The following is a 6460-nucleotide window of genomic DNA, read 5'->3' as shown; positions in this document are numbered from 1 at the left end:
CTTCCTGCTTGGTCAGTCATTGATTTTTTTTTTTTTTTTAATTTATTATTTTATTTTATTTTTTCCTGAGGCAGCTGATACAGGGAGCAATAACAGTGGTGATTTTTCTGTGATATGGATCTCAATTGACCATGCAGTAGAGGGACACGTGCTTATTTCACATAAAACCCCGCTATGGGGCAATGCTTTCCAGCCACTACTGAACTGAGACAGATTTGACCCTAGAGATGAAAATTCAGATTGTAACGTCTCACCTGTACACCCTTCCATCAGCGAGAAGAGAATGAAACATAGTGGTTATGGGATGATTTATAAGACCAAAGCACTCCAACTTCTCATCTTAAATCACAGCAATTGGGCTACGTATAGGCAAGCAGACTTTTTCTTGGAGCAGGTCAAATGAGTTCCAACCTCCTCTTCAAGTATTTAAGAGAAGCCCTTAAAAGCAAGAACCTGCTTCGCTGCACTTCTTAAAAGAACAAGCTACCCCAGGGAGAACTTGCCTGGTCCCCTCCCCATTCCTCTGCAGCAGATGCCCACGTTGCTGCTGTCCCCTCTTCCACGAATAGACACATTTCCGCAGGAATGATCCCTGAATTTCATCTGTGAGAGCCTTTGAGATCCGTCTAAATAATTTCAGCATGAGCTATCGTTAGGAAGCTAAAAATCAAAGGCACAAGGACCAGCATATTTAATAAGATGGAAAAGGCTTTCAGCAAAATGAGAACCACATTGAAGGATTTGGGAGTTTCTCCCTGTACGGATTCTGAAAGGGGTCACGGGTTCGCGGTGCGCTGGCAAGCACAGAGATGCTGTGTATTCAGCATAGGCAGTAATTACATCTCCTCTTTCTAAATTATGTTATCAGGAAACATCTATATTGTTTGCATGGGTCTAGATTACACTCTGAGAATAGAATGTTCTCTGCATAAAGAGTGCGGCTGGAGTAAATCAATGAGGATGCACTCAGAAACATCAATTAAAGGTAATACAAGTCTTTAGCACAGTATCAGGCAGCTAGCAGAGTTTGAAATTCCTATTTTCCCAACCCTGCCTTCCTCCGTAGAAAAGTGACAAAGCAGAACTACTCAGAAATTCATAAGGTTTAAAAATAAAATACTTGTCTCCTCTTATCCTCGTCTTTACTCAGGTTTTTACTCGGTGCCGTTTCCCAGCATAGGAGGTGAACGTAATGTTTTTCTTCAAGAGATCTCAGACTTCTGCTGGGTTAAGGGGTTGCCCTTCTGCAAGTGTCACTAGTTGAGTGCCTTGGTTTCGGGGTAGCTGCTTTGGGACACCTGCAATCTGATTTCCCGAGATGCCGAGAGCCTGCTGCTGCTGCTTCCAGCGGGAGTTAAGGTTTCCCAGCCCTGCTGAAAATTGGGTCCCAGGCTCCTTCAGACCAGCACCTAGAAATTTCAGATTTTCAAAGTTAACGGTTACCTCTGAATAGAAAATAACAGCAAATCTACGACAGAAGTGCGAACAAAATCCAGACCTTCTGCCTTCCTAATATGTAATACCCGGTGCTCATTTGCAGAAGGGTTAGTGATCTGGCCACCTTTGGAGATAATTAGTAAGGGAGGTGTACCTAAACGCCATCAACACGTTCTCCGCTGGTCCCAGCAATTTCCTGTTATTGAGGAAAATGGGAAATTAATGTGAATCTTCCTTCAGCCTATTAATTCTGCGCCCCCTTCGCAGACGTTAATTCAAATGCGAAATCTGAGCCGGGGTTTGAGCCTCCCCTGTGCTCAAAGCAGTTCATGCACAGGGTTCCTGTTCAGGCCCGTTTATTACCTATGTGACACTCATCCATCATCGTGATTGTGATGGCGAGAGGTGGAAAATTTTCCCCTAGCTACTCGGAAGAAAAAGGACCTTACGTAGAATTTATAAGCTTCTTCAGCTGAGCTAATTATTCAGGAAAGGGTATTTTTCATTGCAAGAAGCACAGGCGAGCAGATTCCATTCATAACTCAAATACCAAACAGCTTTAGCACCTTTGGTTTTAGTGGCTTATTTTATTAATATTAAGGTGTGTGGGGGGTTAGGTTTTTTGTTTGGTGTTTTTTTTTAATGCTTTTTCCCTTTGGACAGAAAGCTGCTCCCTTTTCGTCACAGCCTCAATAATGAATTGCAGTGTACAAAGCCGGTCATACAATACGCAGCGGCGGCAGCGCAGAGCGAGAATCTTTGGGAAGAGTTTCCATAGAAACATTGACGTCCTCCTGGCGAACAGGACACCGAGTTCCTTCAATGGGAGGTATGGGGTTTTAAAGGAGCAGCGAGGTGGCGGGAAGCCAATCCAGCAGAGCTATGACTCTGCATCTCCCAGCAGAATAGGGGGTTTGGGCTGGTGGGAGGAAAAAAAAATAACCCAATTACCCTCGCATTATCAAAATGTCGGATTTGATGGTTGCTGCTTGAACGGTGCTGTATATAGCCTGGTAAATAATTAAACTGCTGACCGCAGAGTGCGCGAGAGCCAGCAGCCAAAAATCATAAATACTGAAGCCTGTGAACTAGCGGCTTCTAAAAAATCTTGTCAGATTTTGTCACAGACTCCATCCCCAAAGCCTTAAATTCAGCACAAATCGGCATGACGCAGGCATAAACCTCCCGGGGACGAGCAAGGTTGCACCCCGGCGATGCGCACCCTCCCCTTCCCTGCTTGTCTTGGAATGAGACAAGTGTTTTGCTAATGTTCCAGCTCTGTGTTTTAAATAGCCTTGTGTCTACCCAGCTAAATAGTGGCAAAGCAGCCCTGTCTGGAAGAGGCTGTTTCTAGAAGGAAAACAGTCAGAGGAAATGTTTTTGCCAGAAATGTTGGAAATCATACAAAACAAAAAGGGAGCGTGCAAAAGAATTCGCCGCCGAGCGCTCCCCCGGTGTTTTTGTTCAGGCTCACGAAACGCTTTGTTTCAGAGCAATCCCCAGATAAGATTAATGAAGGTGACAGACGTCCCTTCTCGGAAAGAGTGTGACCCACCCCAAGGCCCCGTCTGACGCCCAGGGACACCGGCTGGAGCCTTTCCACCGGCTGCGGGGGCTTTGGCTCCGGACCCGGGAGCTAGCGTGCCTCAGCCTGAAAAAGCGAGCAGCCATCTGACCCAACCTGGTTGCTCTCAGCCTTCACGGCTTCCTCCGGCTCTTTGACTCCGAGCTGGATATCTCTATCACAATTCAGACAACTCTCTGGTGCAGTCTAACACATCTCAATTAGGGTTCTACGCGTGTCACTCTCCCGAGTACCCGAGCATCTTCCCATGGCGAGTTACGTGAGGTGAGGAGCACCTATTACAGCTCTTCCTCTGTTTCTCTCCAGCGCTGATATTGCAGGGGTGAGTCGTTGTTTACCCAGCAAATCCCTGTGGTATGTGGTTTGCTTTGTGAAGGCGAGCTGGCGGGAGGGTGTGCTCCACCGGGGCAATGCGGAGCTCGGAAGGAGCTTTGCTACCTGCAGGAGCGGGTGCCGTGGTCTTGAACCAGCCCCTTCCCCTCTGCAAGCGAGCTTGTGTTATTTGAAGGTGTTATTCTTGCAGGTTTGCACCCTTCTGTTTTTGTGTGCAAAGCTTAAAATGTCTCCAGACCGATTACCAGAAAATACAAAGCATCCACAACTCCACCACAGTTTCACAGGAGCCTCAGGTACCCCGCGCCTTTTGTAGTCTGCTCCAGATAGTCTTAAATCAGGCACCAATGGCAAACTACTCTTGCGAGGATGCTGACCTTAATCACTTGTCCTTTGCAATGCTCAGAAAATGTGGCTATTTATACCGCTGTTGTTACAGTACTGAAAACTCTGTGCTGAAAGTGAAATTATTTCAAATCTATATGGCTATGATGCTACGTGAAGTTCTGGTTTATAATTTTGTAGCAAAGACATCCATTTATTCAGTGGGCTCCAGGTAGGGTGTTTGATACCGGGTACGGAATTGATCTATTTGCAGAATGTTTGCATGGAGATTATTTTGCTTAAACCTGTTCAGCAAGATTCGCTGTAGACAGAAAGACAGAAAAGTCAGTGAGTCAGAGGATCTCAAAGAAGCGTCTTGAGTTTTAGGGATTGGTTCAAAGGATGATGGCAGGAATTACTTTCAAGGGAATAGGAAGAGAGGGTAAAAAAGATCCCCACCTTCCTGAACAGTACCCAGCTCTTTTCATCCGTTAGTCTCAAAGTGTTTTGCTACAGAATGAAAAATACTTTATCCCGTTTTGTAGATGCAGAAGGCTTAGAAATAAGGACCGGTTTAGAATGAGAGCCATTTTACTTGAGCACTTCGTCCTTACTTACAATTTAAGTGAATTTGAAGGTTCATTATTCTTTCTTGATTAACATCACTTTATAAGGTGTTCAGCTAGGCGATGAACTTGATTTAAATACCCAGGTAGGCTGGATTTGCATGCACCAGGAAGGGCAGAAGGCAAGCCTGACCCACACGCCCACCACGATAAGGCGGCTGGGTCAGAGGTGGGGCTGAGGGCAACGCCTGGCCCTGCTGTCCGGAGAAGCAGGGACTCGGGGTGCCCAGCGTCTGGCTGACCGACCCACGGTGCACGAGGCTCTCGTTCTGCACGGACCTATTTGTACACACACACAAAAAGGAAGTGCCTAATTATATTGAATTAGGAAGAAATACAGTTAAAGCAGGGGGACACGCTGGTCTGACTGCAGTTGTACCCTCCAAGCACTTTGACGTGGTATTTCTGCAAGAGCGAGCAATAAGTGAAATTATCTACTTGACCGATATTAAACTGGTGCATTACAGCGGTCCTGAATTTCTTCTAAACCACATCTTATTACAGCACCTCCTATGCCAAAGGTGCTTTCTCTTCCCGATTATCTGAAAAACTGCGGTGCTGGGTGTGCACTCTTTATTGGCGTGGTACTTTTAACCAAGGCAAAGGCACTGCTCCATTCAAGCCGCTTACAAGGCCCTGGCCGAGCAAACCCTCTTTGCAGACACTTAACTGAGAAGTTGCACTTAAGTCTTATGAAACCTGACGGACCCTGATCACCCCCTTTGGTGCAGTACTGAACCGGGAGGCAAACTCATCATCAAAGAAAAAGTAATTCCCATTAAGGGCAGATTTATCTGCAAGCTGAAGGGGGCAGGGGCTGCAAAGCCGCTAGCAGAACCAGGCACCGTGCTGAGGGGCTATGGCGATGCCTCGGAGAATCCATACAGGCTCATGCTTAGTGGAGAGCTGCCACGAATGTTTCTGCATACTGCTTAAAGACTTGTGTTCGACTTAAAAAGTGAGGAGAGAGCCAATTCCCTTTCCACGTATCTTGTAGTCAAGAGCTGTCAAACATAATATAGATGTTTATATTCAGGCGGCTCTGTTTAGATGAAACATTAGTACCCTGCTCGCTAGCTGAATCAGGAAAGTCTTTCTCCGCACCTGAGCCTACGTGGTCATTCCCTTTAGGTGGAACTTCTGGAAAACCGCAGCCACAGGGAACCGCAGCCAGCAAACGCTGTGCAAATCCACCGCAGAGACCCGCTCCTTCTCCTGGACTAGAGCCTATGCAAACAGCAGGGAAATTGCATTCTCTGTGAGATATCGTTTGAGCTTTCCTTCCAGCAGATCCTGCTTCTTTCTCACATCAGCTCCTCTACTGAATCTAGGACGCGGGAGATGCTCAGTCCTGCCTTCTGGGCTCTCGTCCATCAGATCTGCAACGTTTTTGTGATACAACAGTAATCGCAAGCTGCTTGCACTAAACGGCGTGCTACTGGAAAAGCCTTTCCGTAGGGCGCTCAGCCTGATCGCTCTTTGTATTAGCAGAAAACAAAGTATTTCTTTCAATAACGAAAAAATAATTCCCACTTTATCCTTCAAAATGGTGGCGGGTTTCTGTTCCTCAGGCGTGATACAAACCCACCCCAGCAGCCATTTTGAACACCTAAATTTTCTATAAACAGTTGAAAATTGCAAAGTGAGGAGCCCATCGCTTCAAACACCGCGCTGGAGGTCGAGAGCGTATAATACAGAATAACAAGAAGGAAGAATATACTTTGTTAAAGATGGGAATTTGATACCAAAAATTAAACATGGCCGTAACAATTACAGCCATCTAGTGGGCAAAAGTTTTTTTTTTTAAATAAAAATAGTATTGATATTCCATTTCAACAATAAAATATCTGTAAATGAAAGAGGTCTAGCAAATAACCTGGGGGGGGGAGCTTGCGCCATTTTTTTAACTATTCTTCAGGAATACATAAAATCTTAAATATTTTTCCTTCTTGCATTGTACTCTGGAAATATTAGGAAAATTAGGTCTCATCTGGTGATACTGTTTTAACGAGGGACTTGCTGAGAATATCCGATGAAGTGTGTTATTGCTCACACTTCAGCTGAAGGGACAGGACTGATTTTTTTTTAACAGAGATTTCCTTCCCCCAAATGGTTCATTAAATTTTAAAGTTAGCTATATGACAACATAAGCTTT

At 45.4% G+C, this 6460-nt stretch overlaps 1 long non-coding RNA gene across 1 annotated transcript; it reads left to right on the top strand.

The window, feature by feature from the left end:
* The first annotated feature begins 3095 nt into the window (after positions 1-3095).
* On the top strand, positions 3096-5991 carry LOC103899245. Its single transcript, XR_657598.2, has 3 exons — positions 3096-3344; positions 3546-3651; positions 5437-5991. It is a non-coding gene; the product is annotated as an uncharacterized LOC103899245 (long non-coding RNA).
* The last annotated feature ends 469 nt before the right edge of the window (positions 5992-6460 follow it).

The sequence above is a fragment of the Aptenodytes forsteri genome, unplaced genomic scaffold (genome assembly GCF_000699145.1).
Source record: "Aptenodytes forsteri isolate BGI_AS27 unplaced genomic scaffold, ASM69914v1 Scaffold563, whole genome shotgun sequence".
Lineage (NCBI taxonomy): Eukaryota > Metazoa > Chordata > Aves > Sphenisciformes > Spheniscidae > Aptenodytes > Aptenodytes forsteri.
This window is presented reverse-complemented; position numbering and strand designations above follow the sequence as displayed.